Source organism: Lissotriton helveticus, chromosome 6 (assembly GCF_964261635.1).
Source record: "Lissotriton helveticus chromosome 6, aLisHel1.1, whole genome shotgun sequence".
Classification (NCBI taxonomy): domain Eukaryota; kingdom Metazoa; phylum Chordata; class Amphibia; order Caudata; family Salamandridae; genus Lissotriton; species Lissotriton helveticus.
The window spans coordinates 1,921,818,867-1,921,836,321 of NC_136067.1; the positions used below are offsets into that span (position 1 = coordinate 1,921,818,867).

The 17,455-nt window shown below is 48.4% G+C and overlaps 1 long non-coding RNA gene across 1 annotated transcript in view; it reads left to right on the forward strand.

Annotated features, from left to right (window-relative positions):
• Window positions 1-7,044, forward strand: part of LOC144761957 (uncharacterized) — a 90,592-nt gene extending 83,548 nt beyond the window's left edge. The window contains exon 3 of the long non-coding RNA XR_013595976.1: window positions 6,763-7,044. This is a non-coding gene — a long non-coding RNA (uncharacterized LOC144761957). The remainder of the gene's footprint in view (window positions 1-6,762) is intronic.
• The last annotated feature ends 10,411 nt before the right edge of the window (window positions 7,045-17,455 follow it).

The window sequence follows — 17,455 nt, forward strand, 5'->3', positions numbered from 1 at the left end:
ACTAATGAAATGTAATGTGAACAACTAAAAATAAGAGTAAGGAAACAGCATTATGATAAAGTTTAGGGGGTATGTGACAAAATGAAAGTAGAAAGGGAGAAGTCAAAGGTAAGTTATTGGTATGTGTGCAAGTAAAGGAAGTTTAAGTAAAGGTATTGGAAAGTAAGGGTAGAAGAAGAAAAGACATACAACCAACCCAAATGTTTGCACCTCAATGCACCGAGTTCTACTATTGCTGCAAACGCTGGTTCATTCAAAGTGGCGCATTGTTCCAAGCACCTGCGTGGAGGTGAGGGCTCTGCTTAAGAAAAGTGTAGGAAATGTTCTGATTATTGGTGTCCAACAGGGTGTCTCGTTAGCAGCCTCCTATTTGACCCTGCAAGCATCAAACATGACATGTATACAATATAGACCACAGTATATTAGTTATTTATTTATATAAAAGAACAGTTTCAAATAGCGCTCAGTCACTGGAGAAGTGTGTGGATACTTTACCTTACAGCAACTGGTACAGCAGTGATGACCAAAAACCCTAGAAAGGAGACAAGATATATTGAACGTTGAGGGGCTCTGGGCTGAAAGGGAGCATTCAGAATGCGCCAATAGAAATTAGGGTACAGTTAAGCATATTAAGTGATCAGAATACATTGTTGCAAATGGTAGACACAGAGAGATGCTCAACAGAGGAGAGGGAAGAGACCAAGGGCAGTGCATGCAGCAACATAATGATCTAGCAAGTCGGAGCACTGAGTTCAGAAGAGAAGAGTTGAAGGATCCCACCATATTATTGAGGGACAGAGGGTAGGGAATTGAAAGGGTGCAGTGCAAGAAGGTTGTTGGGTTAGATATAGGCTGAAAATCTGGGCCTTCAGTTGATGGTGGAAGGGTAGTAGTTAGCGCTGGATCCTTCGCTCTGGCTGCAGCGAGTTCCAGTGGACAATGGCGGCTCTAGAGGATGACTTTGTCTGTGCATGCGCTATCTTGTATCTTGGGCTTACCGTAGTAGGGTGTTCTCGCTTTTGAGCCATATTTCGCTCTTTTGCATTAGACATTGTGATGGAGTGCAAGCCTTTGTTTATTTAGCAATCCAATCTCAACTTTATTCCAGCCGCCACATCACTCCGAGAGGAGTGAGGTGATCTCATATCCTACTGGACAACAGAAGCCTTGCTGTAGAATGGAGACTCACTTTGAGAGGATGGAGTCCACCCTCTGGTTCCTGAATTGGCACACCAAACCTTATATGGCCTGAATCCCATCGCAAGGCTCCATTTACTTGCTCCAATCGATAAAGAGAAATTCGAATCTATCCTAATTAATGTAAATACAGAATGGTGTTGTGAAGCTTATTCTGGAATTGCTTCTCTTCGCCCACTCCAACTCCCCATCTGCAGCGTTGGACCAGCACGGTGCAGTGTGTGACTATTATAAGAGATCCAATTCTGCAGCAGATCATGGAAAATATTTACAATATCACATAGTTCACTGAGGGCCTGTTCACAAAACCAGTAGGGATTCTGCACTCGTACTCAGCGGCAGCTGCTGTGGCCTTTAAGTGGTGGGGCAGTGTGGGGATGGGGGAACCACGGGGGGGAAATAATTTTAAAATGCTTACCTGCATTATGCAGCATTGTTGTTCTTCTGACCTCTGCTCCTCGACCTCGAATCCTGGCATGCCGCAGGGTCCCCTACGCCAATCCAGACGCTGCTCTTATGCTGGTATTACCCAGCATGAGAGCAGCACAGTGATTGGTGTGAGCGCCATAGTTAAGCACTCACTAAGGCCCTACGGTCAGGCGCACTTGAAGTAGTGCAACAATTCTATGTCAGTCCATGGAGGCTCAAATTATGCTTCTCAATCTTTACTGAACAAACAGCAGCAAAGGGTTAAACTTTAAACAGCATACCCCGGAAGCACAACCCCCTCCAGATCTGCACCAATCAGTACACAGTATCAGCAATAAATGTCTATGAAGTTGTCGTCACTTCCTATAGAGATAAGTGAATTTTCATTTCTTGCGCATATATTTGCGTATGTTGCTTATTTATGGTATTTTCGTGATGTTTTGCTGCTTTGCTGATAATTTCTGTATGGAGTATAGTGCGCTGCGCTGCCTTTCACATGCGCGAGCTTGCGCGGTTGTTTCTGTCAGGAGTAGCGGCTTGCTTCTTCCCGTTATGCGATATACGCATTTCATTATTTATTTGGTATTGCTTTCGGGCACACTACACTGTTCTATTCTGTTTCTTGTCCTACCGTGGAAGTTGAGGCTTTGGTTCCCCTCCGTCGTGGTATTTTCTTTGGGGCTGTGGCGAGGGAGCAGAGCTATGCACTTCGGTGCGCGTGGGGAGCAGGCAGTGTTTCAGCCCCGCCTTCTTTGTGCGCATGCGTGGAGAGCCAGTGACAGAAAACGAAGCTCCGGCTCTTCGCGCATGTTGCTATTTTCGCCTGTCAAATCCCCAGCTCACAGTGAACGCTGACTGGAGCGCTTTCCAGATGAGTGCTTGGCATTAGGGGAGTTTATAAGGGCATGCTCCTGCCACCTTTATACTATTACCTTTGCATTCTTTTTCCATTCTTTTTCCTGTACATTACTGGGACTCAAGTATTTTTCTGTAGTCAGTAATACTTTTTAGGGGTCTTTTGCCCTTGGGTTACTCCCCCACTAGAAACTCCTTCAGACCTCCTATACTATATTATGTCGTATTATGCCGAGGAGGATGACAAGTGGGTTGAGTACAATGAATATGAAGAATATCAGGAGCCTTATGAAGAGGAATTGGAGGAGCAACCTGTGGAAGCCCAGGATACCCACGTCCGGGGTTTAATGAATAAGGCGCTTATCAAGGCCTTGACGCCCTTAACGAAGACCCTAAAATCTTCTGGCAAAAGAAAGTCTAGGTCCTCTGGTAAGAACACTTCTACCTCACAGGCTTCGGCTGAAGTCCTGTTAAATGTGGCAAAGAGTGTTCTCATGGAGCATGGCTCCTTGGCAGGCAGGGATACGCAAGGAGAGTCTTCTCCAGCTACCCTGGATACATCAGATTCCGACGATGAATCAGTGCAGCCCAGGAAGAAGGTCAAGAAGACTAAACATATGTTTTACGATGCACAGGAGGAAGTGCAACCAAAGAATCTGCTTTTTAATCCTCAGAACTTAATTCACCCTAGGTCTACTGAATGGGGTCCCTGTGTGGAAGTGGCGCATTATGTGCAAAATAATTTGCGACAAGGTTTTGAGAACCAGGTCAGGGCCACCTTGCGTTCCGAATGTCCCCGACCGTCTTTGTTGGGTAAGGTGGCAGATACGCCGGATTTAGACCCTAATATGGCGACATTCATGCGTAAATTCGCCAACGATCCTAAAAAAGGTTTGGATAGGGCCTGGAAAGGGTGCCAGGACAAGCTGTTAGATATATCTGGTCCTCTGACAAACATTTTAGATGCCGCTGTCACGCCAAAGGACAAAGGTGTCCCTCTGGATTCCTCAGACATTATGGAATGGGCGCAACGCGCCATGTGTTTTCTAGGCAATGCCAATGTGGCGTTATCCACAGAGAGAAGAAGATCCTTTCTCATGCGAATAGACCCCCAGCTGGCTGAGATGGCTACTACGGAACCGGGTTCCATGACAATGGCATGTTCTTTGGCGATGACTTTGTCAAAAAGATGGGCAAATATGTGGCAACTTTTTCTGCCTTGGATAAGGCACAGGCCAACATCAAGCGTGTTTTTCATTCCGGTGTTTTTAATAGGGCTGGCCGTTTCAGAGGTCAAGGGTCCGGCCGAGGTGGTAATCAGACCTCTAGAGGTGCAGAACAACGGGGCAGAGGAGGTTCCCAAAGATCTAAGTTCTATCCGACCCGAAACAGAGGCGACAGGGGTCATGGACAACATGGAGGCTACAGAGGCCAGCAGTTCCAGTCTGGAGATTCCTCCTATGCAGTTACCCATTTTACATTGCGGGGATCATATGGTGGGAGGTCGTCTTGCGCAGTTCCTTCCCAGGTGGGAGGCCCTGTCTCCCGACCCATGGATACGTCAGACGGTTCGGGGTTTTCATATCGAGTTTTATACGACCCCCATGCAATTGGTGACTCCCATACCCCTAAGTTTTTCCCCTGTAGAGATGAGCTTCATCGACAAGGAAGTTCAGTCGTTACTGAACAAAGGGGCTATAGTGCAGACGGATCCTCATCCGCACGGTTTTGTGAGTACGATCTTCGTGGTGCCCAAGAAAAATCTCGGTTTTCGTCTGGTTCTGAACTTGAAGGAGTTCAATGTGGGAGTAGTGTACCGTCATTTCAAAATGGAGGGTATTCATCTCTTGCAAGACATGTTGTTAAGCCAGGATTGGATGGTTCGGTTGGATCTAAAAGATGCATATCTAGCGGTCGCCATTTTTCCGCCTCAGCGACGCTTCCTATAATTTCAATGGCGCAGTCAGTGGTTCGAGTTTTCGGCTATGGCCTTCGGTCTCTCGTCCGCTCCATGGTGTTTCTCGAAACTCATGAGACCGGTTGCTCAGTGGTTAAGGGAGAGAGGAGTCAGACTCATAATCTATCTGGACAATATTCTGATCATGGGTCAGTCAGTCGAGGTGGTGCAACTCCATCTGTCTTGGACTATCCATCTCCTCCAGGAGTTAGGATTTCTCCTCAATGTTCCCAAATCCCTTCTGGTACCGTCGCAAGTAATCGACTTTTTAGGTTTTCAGGTAAATTCCTTTACCTCTCAGCGGCTTTTGGAATCGCAAGGCTATCTTTGCAGCGTCTCCAAATGCCATCATAGAGTCCAACGCCAGCTGGTGGGGCTGGGGTGCTTGTTGTGAGACACTGGAGAACGGGGGTCGGTGGTCCCAAGAGGAGTTGCAACTCCATATCAACTACCTGGAACTATTGGCAGGGTAATTTGCGATTCGAACTCTGTCTCCTCAGCGAGCGAGTTGTTGTATTCTTCTGTGTCTGGACAATGTGTCCGCAGTACGTTATATCAATCGCCTGGGCGGTACCAGATCCCGACTTCTAGCGGAAATTGCCAAGGATTTTTGGCACTATTGCCTGGATCACCACATTTCAGTGACGGCGGAATGCATTTTAGGTTAGTCGAATGTGGTGGCAGATTGGAATTCCAGATTTCGGAGGGACTCCAGCGATTGGAGACTTCATCCCAGTGTGTTTCAAGCATTGAACTCCAAATGGGGACCGTGTGCACTAGATCTGTTTGTGTCCCGACTCAACAGACAACTTCCCCTGTTTTACATTTGGCGTCTGGATCCGTTAGCGATCAGCTCGGACGCATTCTTTCAATCGTGGACGACGGGCATTCTATATGCTTTTCCACCCTTCGTCGTGATTCCGAGGTTGTTAGCTCAGACACGCAGGCAGGGGGCCTAGTATCCCCATGTTGGAAAGCCCAAGCGTGGTTTTCGGTGGCAATGAGCTTATTGTGTGCCCCTCCGGTTCGGATCAGGTCATTCCAAGAGTTGTTGATGGATCCAGTGGGTCTTCGTCATCCCTTAGTCCTGCAAGGTCAATTACCTCTCATTGCATGGAGACTTTCCGCTGGCAAGTGCCGGGAGTTTCGCAAGACACTCTCTTTTTTCTCTCCCAGTCTTGGGCACCTTCCACGCACAAACGATACGAGTCCGCTTGGCGTCGATGGGTGCGTTGGTGTGGTGAACGGTAGAGTGATCCATTGGGATCAGGTATCTCTGTGATTGTGAATTTTTTGTCCGAATTGGCAAAATCTGGCATGGCCTATAGGACGGTAAACTTTTTTAGATCGGCCATTTCAGCGGGACATCCTCACGTGGAGGGTAGACCTGTAGGGGAACACCCCCTGGTCTGTAAGGTATTGCGCGGTATCAGGTTGGTAATCCACCTCAACCTAGATATCAGACGTTATGGGATGTTTCCATAGTTCTGAGATATTTGAAAACATGGCCAGCTAATGAAGGACTGTCGCGCAAACAATTGTCTGCCAAATTGACACTTTTATTATGCCTTATTTCATAGAGACGTGTGTCGGACATACGTGCTCTGGATTTAGCAGGTAGAGTGTTTACTCCGTATGGAGTTTCTTTCACACTTTCCCGTCGTACTAAGACTAATTCTAAATGCATTACTTATCCTGCCTTTCCTCACCATAGCAAACTGTGTGTTGTGCAATGCTTGAAGGTCCATGAGGATTGTACCAGAGAGTTCAGAAATGATGTGGCAGGTCAACTGTTGATATCGCTTCAGAGACCTTTCCGCCCAGTCTATTCCTCTACTCTGGCCAGGTGGATTACCTGGTTGTTGACGCAAGTGGGAATTGATTCCTCCATTTTTGGTGCTCTTTCTGTGAGAGGGTCCATGGCCTCGACAGCCCTTGTCATGGGGTCTATGTTACAAGATATTATGACTGGGGCGGACTGGTCCTCTGAGTCCACTTTTAAGACCTTTTACCACAAACCTATTGTGGATATTGCGTCTGTTATAGTGGAGCAACTTTAAACTAGCATAATTTGAGCCTCCGTGGACTGACATAGAATGAACACGACAAAGAATTTTCAATTCTATTAAGGACACTGAGGCGAGAATTATCCCACCCAGGATGAATTATTTTATATATTACATGTTTTTGTAATTGTTATGCTGATATTTGATTGCATATTTCGATGCTAATGTTTGACTTCTTATTTTTCCCACCCGATTTCTCTACTTGTGACTGTTACTTTCAGTCTGACATGGGTGTTATGGCTGTGTTTCTTGTTTCAGGCGACCAAGGAAAACAATCCTGAAGTGTGAGCTGTTCTGCCGAGGCTTTGGACCAGCCTTCTACGTTTCGAAGAGGATGGTCGTGATGCGGTTCGACGTCAAGTTTGGGTTCCGTCCTGTTACAGTTTATAGACATTGCAAAGAAAGAGGAAGTGATGACAACTTCATAGACATTTATTGCTGATACTGTGTACTGATTGGTGCAGACCTGGAGGGGGTTGTCCTTCCGGGGTATGCTGTTTAAAGTTTAACCCTTTGCTGCTGTTTGTTCAGTAAAGATTGAAAAGCATAATTCTCGCCTCTGTGTCCTTAATAGAATTGAAAATTCTTTGTCGCGTTAGCTAGAAAATGTTTCACTCCTCCTCCTTCCTGCTGATGTGTCGACATGTGGGAATGGATGGCCCCGCCCTCGGCTCCGCTGCAGGAAGTAAGTGAAGAAAATAAAATGATAATAATCTTAGTTATTATCATTTTATTTTTCACTGCTTAAAATGACGCTCCTCCGCCTTGTAATAGTGCTCCCACAAGGGGTTGCAGATTTACAACTTTTTGCACAGGTGCATCACTAAAAACGGTATTTAAGGGAGGCTCTTAAGATAGCACAGACAAAATGATGGGACCACCAATAATAAGCAGTTTTGAAGAGTGACGGCATAAGGGTGCATATTTGTATATTGAGTATTAGCAGCACAGTACTGTTTTCAACTAATGTTACACACTTGGGACCTGTTTCACAAAGGGTTTACCATATCTATACATGAAGTACATCTGGCTTACTCTTGAATTCAAGAAGTAAGGCAGGAGTAAGCATGTTTCCTCCATGAATTCAGGCATAAGTCTACAGTGCTACAAGAGTAACACCGTGTGATAGTTGGTGTTTGTATAAACTGATTACATCTCTTATTTCAGGTTGCCTTTTCTCTTTAATATTGAGCCATTGTAGCTAGTTCTATGTTTGATACTGTTTAGAAGGTAGTCTCTTTTCTTTTCTTCTCTCTTCTGTTTCTCAATCAACAGCCCTTATTTCCTTCCAGAACCTTCTCTCTTGTGCTGGGAACTGGAGACCCTTGGAAAAGAGACTAGTTGAGGTTTCATCTGTCTTTCTTTCCTGTATCTTCTCCTGTTCTTCCCTTACAAGCCTTGTGGGATATCCTTTCCTTTTCTGTTCTTAATTCCTTAATGGAAGTGGTACTCATAACAATTGAGACAAGTAGAATAAATCATTACTTTCCAGGGAGTCCTACTCTTCTGACTTATACATCTATTCTCTTTACTACTTTTAGCAATACTAAGTATGTGGTTAGACTTTCTTTTTTTTTTTTATAAAGACCTTTATTTAGCATATCACAGCAAACATTCCTCGCCTACAACCCAACGGGCCGGCCAACCGTGAAGACCCAATCAGTGTACACAAATTTGAAAACACAGCCCAGGCCGACAACCCGGGGGTACGGCGGCGTTGCAGAGTATACCACTGTGGGATCTAGAAGGATAATGAGGGATGAGGAAGGTCACATTTTCAAGTTTAACACATATAAAAGAAGGTCAACGTGTGGAAGTTCCCCCGAGAGGAAAACAAACAGAAAATACCCCCCCTTTAACTTGGTCGATACGTTACATGACTATCAGGCGCAGAGCATGTCAGGTGCATAAATGGTACCCACATGAGAACGAGTGCTAGGAGTCTGGCTGCAATGGGCTGCCCTACATTTCCAGTGAGCTAGGCTGTGTGGTCAGCGGGGGCTCACAGATGTTTCCCCTGTATTCGTTCCACCTGGACCATATCTCCACCCATTTGCGAGGACAGCCTCGTGAGACATACACCGTCTTCTCCTGCAGCATACACCAGTCCATGTCACTTTTCCAGTCTCTCAGTTTCGGCGGGTTAGGATCACCCCACAGCCTAGCAATATTGCGTTTAGCCACCATCAGCCCAAGCGTGACCCAAAGCCTCCCTTTACGTGACAGGTCGGTTGGTCCCCAAATGTTAAGCAGACATAATTTGGCCTCTAGCCGTATCTCTACCTCCCACACCTCTTGCATGCAGCGAACCACTCTCCCCCAATACAGTTGCACTTTTTGACACCCCCAGAGGATATGAAAGAAAGTACTCCCCACACCACAATTCCTTCTGCAGAGTCCGTCCCCTTCTCCTCCCATTCTCTGCAACCTTGCACCTGAAATATAAATTCTGTGAAGAATCTTCAGTTGAATTAGGCGCAATCGGGCTGATATTGCCACCTCACGGGGAGATGCCAGAGCATAGGTCCATTCCTCCTCATCAATATCTAGTCCATCTGCCATCCACTTCTCTTTTAAGGGAAGGAGTAGGTCGGGGGAGTTATTAAGTAATTTCTTGTATGTGAGGGATATAGCATGTTCTGGAATGAGGCCATCCAACAGCCTGTCTTCAAGAGGTGAGCACAAAGGCAGTGTAGTGTCTGGCGGAATGTTTGACTGAAGTGAGTGCCGCAACTGTAAGTATCGAAAGTATTCGGTGTGTGCCAGTTCGTACGTTGCCTGCATGTGATCAAATGTGTGGACACCTCTAGGGCCCCAAACGTCTTTAATTTGGGAGATCCCAATCAAGTCCCAATTCCGGAACCCCTTGGAACGACCCAGGTTGCCTAACGTGCCAGAAGCCCAGAGCGGCGTAGCCATGGTGAGGACCCCAGACCAGCCAAGTTTTTTCAGGGCTATGTGCCATATTTGTACCGAATGCTGTGTAGGTCCAGTGAGTTGATGTTTACCCATTTTGGAGTAGAGTGCGATTTCATAGTTCCCCCCCGGGAGCTGCCATCTGTCCATCCCATAGGCTGGATCATTGCCGTCCCCGTAGGTCCCCCGGTTAATCGCAGAGAGATGGGCCGCCCAGTAGTACTTACGGATGTCAGGTAGGGCTATGCCTCCGTCATACCACCCCAGTGTGAGTTTTTGCAAGGCAATACGGGGGGTGCCCGCCCAGAGGAGGGTGCGCTGAGCGGTTTCAACCGCCGTGAAGTAATCGTTGGGCACCAGGTCAGGGTAGTTCTGGAGGGCGTATAGGAAACTAGGCAGCGCCATCATTTTGAATAGGGCAGCCCGGCCCAGCAGCGACAATGGCAGACCCTGCCAGGACTTGGCTTCTCGTTGGAGACGCCGAAGGGGAGGTAGTAGGTTACGCTCATAGGATAGGGCTTTGTCCGTGGAGATGAACACTCCCAAGTACTTGAAGCCGTCTTCAACAACCGTGATGGGACAGGTGTCAGGAAGCTTCGGGGGCCCCCCTCTGAGGACATAAAGATAGGATTTGCTCCAATTGACTTTGAAGCCGGAATTGCGCCCAAAGCTAGCAAAGATGTCGAGTGCAGCCATGATCGATCGTCGTGGCTTGGAGAGGTATAAAAGAATGTCGTCAGCGTAGAGGGATATTTTATCTATCCATCCCTCCGCCCACTCTATGCCGCGAAGGTAAACGTCCTGTCTAATCCAGGCAGCCAACGGTTCGAGGGAGAGGGCGAACAGGAGAGGAGAAAGGGGGCAGCCCTGCCTAGTACCCCGTTCTAAAGTGAAGATCTCCGATACCTTATTATTCACTAGGACCTGTGCCAGCGGTTCCGAATAAAGGAGACGAACCCACGACGTGAATCGGGGTCCGAAGCCCAGCTTACGCAGAACAGCGAACATGTACGGCCATTCTAGGGTGTCAAACGCCATAGTGGCATCCAGAGAGACCACCACCGCGTCCTCCGTCAGTCTATGGCGCTGGCCAAGCACCCCGTGTAAGCGTCGGATATTGAGGGCCGTATTCCGGTGCGGCATAAAGCCGTACTGGTCAGGATGCACCAGTGTACTCAGAACTGGTTTGAGTCTATTGGCAAGTGCCTTTGCCAGTATCTTGGGCTCAGCGTTGAGGAGTGATATCGGCCTGTATGAGGCACAGTGCTCAACCGGTTTTCCCTCCTTCGGAATAGCCACAATAGTGGCAATTCGCTGGTCCCGCGGCAGTAGTCCCTCCTCTCTGCTTGTCTCAAACATGGCCTTAAGGTGCTTACTGATAGTATCCGGGTTAATCTTGTACAATTCTATCGGGAGGCCGTTAGGACCCAATGCTTTCCCAGGCCGGAGTTCCGTTATCGCGCGCCGTATTTCGGCCTCTGTGAGTGGGCTATCAATGGTCTCACGATCATCATCAGAAAGACACGGCATGTGGATATCAGCAAGGAGGGCAATGGAATCTTCCTCCGGACGGTCAGATACCCTCGTATAAACCTGCTTATAGTGTCTAGCAAACTCATCCACTATATCTCGAGGCTCTGTGAGAATCGTCCCGGATTGCGTATGAATTAATGGGACGACCTTCTTGGCTAGCTGTTTTTTATCCAACCAGGCGATGAGCTTTCCAGCTTTGTCGCCCTGATCGTACAACCTACCCATTCTGTGTCTAGCCACCGCCTGGGCTTCCAGGGAGACCAGCTCTCTGTATTCTGCCAATTTGATCTGCCACTTATGCCTAACCATCCTAGCCCCTTTTTCGAGTGCCTCAGCCTCCAGTATAGCAAGGTCCGCCTCAACTGTAGTGACCTGACAGCGCCGTTCCCGCCTTTTACCTGCGATGACTGAAAGCGCCTCCCCTCTTACCACCGTTTTAAATGCTTCCCATACCGTGACAGGGGAGTCTACCGATCCCAAATTCTCTTCAAAGTAGTGTGAGATGGAGGTGTCAAGTTTCCCCCGCGTGTCCTCGTCTTTGAGGTGCCAGGGGTTTATCGGCGCTACACACCCCTCCCTCCTGGTTCCGAACGTTATGTGTGTGGTAACTGGCGAATGGTCCGAAATGCCCCTGGTCAAGAGTGTGGCCTCCCGTATAGTAGTGTGGTGCTGCAGGACGGTGAGAATGTAGTCAAGTCGTGAGAAGGTATGATGTGGCCCTGAGAAGAAGGTGAATTGGCTCTCTGTGGGATGAAGGTGACGCCAAACGTCGGTGAGTCCAAAGGCCTCAAGAAAGTCAGCTAACCACCGTTGCCCTTGGGGAAGGTCCCTGGGGGGCTGTCTATCCAGGAGTCCTGACACCACTGAGTTGAAGTCCCCGCCCAGGACTAACTGACCGTCGGGGAGGGAGAGCAGTAATTTGCCCAAGTCTGCAAAGGCTTGAGCCTGCAGGCCCGGCGGGATGTAGGTCGAAAGCAGGTTAAGCGTGAACCCCTCCCATCGCCCTGTGACCACCGTGAAGCGGCCTTGTGGGTCTACTTTAGTACTATCAATGTGGAAGGGCAGCGAGCGGCGCAATAGTATCCCCACCCCCCGTGAACCTGAGGTGAAGCCAGAATGCGAGGCTAGAGTATAGCCCCACCTGTTAAGGGCGTGACATGTGTTTCCCAGTAGGTGAGTTTCTTGCAACATTACAATGTCTGGTTGGTGTCGTTTTATGAGTTGAAGGACTATAGTGCGCTTGAGCCTGTCCCCAAGTCCATTCACATTCCAGCTCATGATTCTCAAGCTCTTTTCCCAATGCCTAGCCATAACCATTGCTTTGTAAACCATGTCCACTTTGCACCACTGAACCATGAATGATCTCACAGATAAGCACTTCGTACGACCATAACAAACCCCCAACTCCCCGTCCCTCCCCGGATCCCCCCCGAGGGCACCACCCCTCCCGGAACCCCCCGATATGCTCTAACAGTGCAGACAGTAACATGCATATCCGACAGTTCCCTCAATCCCCTCCCTGCCTGGACCCCAACCATCCCGCCCACCTCTGTAAAAACAAGACCCCCCCCTCCCTGCCCCCTGCTCCGTGGGTTTCAAACTACCCACCACCCCAATTAGCAGAGCGCCTGTCGCCCAACCCTACCCCGGTGAAAACCGAGGAACTTCTAACTCGGGTTACACGTGGCCAGCTCCGTCCCGGCCGCCCCCCCGGCAGTGTCCCAGGTCCTTCAGTCCCTCAGGCCTTGGGTGTGTAAGTACAAAGAGGGAGCCCGGCCCCAGATCCCTGGGCAGGCCCCAGTCCGCCCCCTCAGAGCGCCCAGGCATACGAACAAGCACACTTTATACATTACTGTCCGGCTTCTTCCAAGTCCTGTGTGCGCCGCTTCATCGCGCTGTGTTTTCTCCGGGTGAGTCCCAACGGGGACTGTTAGACCTCGAGCGCCAGGATCGTTGACTTTGCCCCCCCGCCTCAGCTCCTCCGGTCGCCGATCCCGGAGACGGTTGTCCATTATCTCTCCACTGTCCGCCATTTTGGGGAGGGTGAGTCACAGTCAACTTTGCGTCGATCCAGTCCTGTACTGCTGCTGGCGAGGTAAAGAAATGGGACCGGCCGTCGTGCAGAACTTTCAATTTTGCTGGAAAGAACATCATGTACCGCACACCATGGTCTCGGAGCGCCGCCTTGACCCCCTGAAAGGACCGTCGTTCTTGTTGCACTTGCAGCGTGAAGTCAGGGAAAAACCGTACCGTGGACCCCTCATATTGCAGATCACCGTGTTGTCTGGCAGCCTGTAGTATCGCATCCCGATCACGGTAGTTGAGGATTTTGGCGATAATTGTTCGAGGTGGGGCTCCAGGCTTAGGCTTGGGAATCGGAGCCCGGTGGGCTCTCTCTATAGTGAAAATCTTGGAAAGTCTCTTAGGTTTAAGGTGATGGAGTATAAGGTCCTCGAGGAAAAGCTCCATACTGTCACCCTCCAGGTCTTCCTCCACGCCCACCACGCGTATGTTGCTCCTCCGAGCCCTACCTTCCTGATCATCGAGCCGCAGTGCCATCTGTCGGTGCTGGTGGACCAGCTCGTCGACCCTGCTCGTGAGCTTCTTCTCCGAGTCCTGGAGGGCCCTAATGTCCACCTCGTTGGCCTTCGAGCGGTCCGCGGTCTTTCCCAAGTCGGTACGGAGCAGATTCACCTCGATTGTGATCTTGTCCATCTTTGTTTCTAGGGTAGTGCCAAGAGTCTGGATCGCAGCCATGATGGACGTCAGAGAGGGTTCCGCCTTCCCCCCGACATCTCTCGTCTCTCCCCCAGTCTGTGTCTGGTGCTTAGGCACAGTATACTGGTCCAGTTTATTCGTCTGGGGCACTGCACCCCCTCTAGGCTTCATGCTCGATCTAGTGCCTCTGGGGTCCGATGGTACGCCGCCCACCTTCTTCCTGGCAGCCGCCAGTTCTGGTCCGCTCCCCACTCCGGCCGATCTCAGGCAGTGACAGGTACTCTGCCTCACAGCAGCCGCCGTCCAGGCGCTCCAATAGTGCGGGGCCCACTTCCAGTGGGGTATCAGGGATGCTGCGTCGCGGTCCGGTGGTTAGACTTTCTAAGACATACTTTTGGGAGTTTCCTTCACTCCAGTGCCCCAAATAAATAACGGAAAACCCAAAGAAAAATCTACTCAAAAGAAAACATAAATGAGCTGACCATTAAACGACCTTCTTCCCCGCCTCCCGATGTTAGTAGATGTTGGAAATGGCCCTTTCTGCAGGGTTGTCCTCAAACTTTTTGCCTTCCTCCTCCTACCTTTTGTTGTATTTGTTTTCATTGCTTTATGAGTCTGAGCACTTTACTACAGCTAACCAGTGCTAAAGTGCTTGTGCTCTTGTCTTACAACATGGTAATATTGGCTTATCCCCAATTGGCAATTTTTCATTTCTTGTAAGGCTCTAGTAAAGTGGTACCACATGTACCAATAGCCTGTAAATTAAATGCTACTAGTGGGCCTGCAGCACTGATTGTTCAACCCACTTAAGTAGTCCTCTGAACATGTCTCAGGCCTGCCATATGCAGAGCCTGTGTGTGCAATTTGAAGCTGCCATTTCAACTTGGCAAAATAAAACCATTCGCCAGACCCAGACCTTTCTTTTTAATACAAGTAAGTCACTCCTAGGGTAGGCCCTGGACAGCCCTGAGGGCAGAGTGCAATGCATTTAATAAGTACAGCATGTACTTTTAAGTTTTAAATGTCCTGGTAGTGAAAAACACTTACATTCATTTTTCACTACTACAAAGCCTCTCTCTCCCATATGATAACATTGCAGTAGCCTTACTACATTTTATATGTGTAATTTCCAAATGGGAAGAGATAACGGTTCATGTTTAATGTCTCTGGGATCCTAATTTAAAATCCTAACTCATGGTGAGGTTGGATTTTAAATTACAGTTCTGAAAATGCCACTTTTACAAGGTTAACAAAAAAACAGCTGTGAGCCCTGGAGTACTTGTGAAAGCATCATAGACACGCGTCTTTGCCAGTGGATCATTTCAGCGCAGTAAAAGTATAGAGTCCGCCTAGCAGCAGCTGTAGCTTCGCATTAAGATTCTCTTTATCGTTTGGCACACTGCGGTGCAGTATAATCACTGCACAGCCTTGACTGTCTGTGTTATATCTCGATCTGTGAGGTACCAGAACCTGGGGGTAGTCGAGTTTGGAGCACTTGGACGCATACTGTTAGAGACCATTCTGGTCTGCTGTAGATACGTGGAGATTTCCTCTGACGAAGGGTGTCTGATACACCCGAAATGCATTGAGAATGGCATAGCTCACGTTCATCAGGAATTTGTGGATTATTGTTGAAGTTGCACATAATTTTGAACTTTGCTTCAGGAATAAAAAGAAGCACCATGGAAAATGATGGATGAAGTCATTGTTTCCACTTTTTTGTAAAAACATTGAATGAATTGTCTGTTTAAATTGAGTGTATTGGTACAAAGTTGTTCTTGAATTGTATCACAATCGATCAGAAATTTGATAACACACTCATTCTGAGTGCATTCAGTAGTGCACACACTGTCTAGGACTGTTTTGCCCTAGTAATTTTCTTCCCTTTTACAAGGTTGGCATTTTCTTGTCTTAGCCATTTTGTGCCTGCAGCCTGTCTCTGGTCACTTGAATGGGTGTAGTTGGCAGTTGTGCGTTGTGTATTCCTCCTAGACAGTCACACACATTGGAAGTTTAGGTGTGACTGGATGGGCCATCACTGACAGAATGGGAGAGGAGGAGCTGGGTTCAGCCTTACTTACACCTGTATAGGCTGTGTCCTAGCTCCCCACAAAGAGCTGAATACTCCTTGTAGTTAGTCTGGAGCCACGGCCAAGAAGGCAGGGCATCTGTGCACTTCAAAGACACTGTCTAGAAGCTTCTCCCACTTTCCAGAACCAGGGCACCAGTGTATAAAAGAAGGACCTCAGACACCACCAATTCAGTACACTTCTAGATCTGCGAATACTCTGCCTCAAAGAAGGACAGCTGTGCTGCTGAAAGGACTGTCACTCTGCTGAACTGCTACTCTGAAGGAGCTGCTGCGTTGCTGTGCTCTTGCCTGGAGAGGAAAAACTGGACCTGGAGCCCATCTTGAACTCATGACCCCACAATGACTCAAAGGGCTAGTCTGCTGGCCTCCTGATCTGAGCCTTAGGGACATACTGGGCGCCCCACAGCTCCTGTATCCATCTTCAATGAGTTCCTGAACCCCAAGAGGTGCCCCTCTGGTCCTAGATCTTTGGTGTGACTCAGCAGGCTCTTAATTCAAGTTTTTGGGATCTTCGCAAATGGGCCCATTCGCCCTGGAACAGTGCCACTCACACTGAAAATCAACAAGAGCCCCCACAATTCTGTCGGTTTACATGGCAAGCATCGATCATCATGGAGGACCGCCAGCGCAAAGTACCACCCCATGATGCCGGGCCTGCTCCTCGGGCCATGTCGACCAGTGATGCTCTCCTTGCTCCCAGCAACTTTTTTCACCATGAACGGGACTCTTGGCACAAAACTTGAGAAGGTAAACCTTCCGGCGGGCTAATCAGAAACTGTATGGTGGTGGTCGTAATCTTTTGATTTTGATCCGTCCAATGCTACCAGATAGCCGCGGTTGGCGCTTTATGCTTTTAGGCACTTCATAGCAGTTTCTTTAAAAATTCATAGCTCCGGTTCTAGTGATTGGATTTTTGTCAATTTGGTCTTGTTTTATTTATAAAAATGTGCTCTTATTCGTCTAACCAGGATTGGGGTTTCTTTTGTGCGATGGTGTCACTGTTTTACTGTCTGAAATGTTGCACAAATACTTTACAAATTGCCTCTAAGTTAAGCTTAAGTGCTCTGTGCCAAGCTAGCAGCCGGTTAAGCACAGATTAATTTGGGGTTTGCTTGTGCCTTATCCTGACTAGGATTGTGGTTTCTGCTTGTCTAGGGCTCACACCCCAGTCGACCCGTAACCCAATTTCTAACAGTAGAACTCCTCCATTTTAGAATACGGCTGCTCACCTGAATAAGCCACACTCCCAAGTGAGCGTGGATGGAGCTGAGTGCCTCTCCGAGGTACTGCAGACTTGGATACAGCAGCTTATTAGCAGGCCTCCTGGCGTCTCCTTTGCTTCGTCGTATTCACCTTCTCCCTCAGTGATCCCCTTGACACCGCCAGTACTCTGGAATTCCTGCCTCCGGTCCAGCATGCCTGCTCCTCCTGTTTGCTTCTTTTTCTGTCTCTTCTCCTCCATTGTCTGACTTCCGTCTTTATACTTCCTCTTTTTCATCTCGTGGAGCAGAGGGAGTCTTTTTTATATTTCTCCTGTCTCTTGTCTGTTATTCCTTTCTAATTTTACTTTGGTTTCTTTTTCTACAGGTAGAGCCGTTGTGGAGTGGAGTTGTGGTATCTCGAGAGCTACAGGTACGTGCCCTCGTACAGGTATCCTCCTCGTTCTCGTCACACACCTACTCATAGAAAATT